We start from the raw sequence: 334 nt of genomic DNA, 5'->3' as shown, positions 1-334 counted from the left end.
TCCTGATGTGGTTGTTCTGCATCCTGCTCCCAACTGGTGTTGAGTTTGGTCTGGGACTTTTCCAGTGCCTTGCACTGCAGAGCCTCTAGTGACATATTCATCATCGGGGGGAAGGTGGGAGGAAGATTTTATACTGCTTTTGTATATATTTGTACATATTTGTATATATTTCATTATTTTTCAATTTACATTATTATCTTGTAGTATTAGTATTATTGTTTCATTAAATCTGTTAGTTTATTTTTCAATCCGTAAAGTATCTCTCCCTTATTCTCTTTTCCCCTTCTGGGGAAAGTGGTTAACAGAGAGCATCAGTCTAGGATTTAGTGGCCAA

This window comes from Mesitornis unicolor, unplaced genomic scaffold (assembly GCF_000695765.1).
Source record: "Mesitornis unicolor isolate BGI_N332 unplaced genomic scaffold, ASM69576v1 scaffold3579, whole genome shotgun sequence".
Classification (NCBI taxonomy): domain Eukaryota; kingdom Metazoa; phylum Chordata; class Aves; order Mesitornithiformes; family Mesitornithidae; genus Mesitornis; species Mesitornis unicolor.
This window is presented reverse-complemented; position numbering follows the sequence as displayed.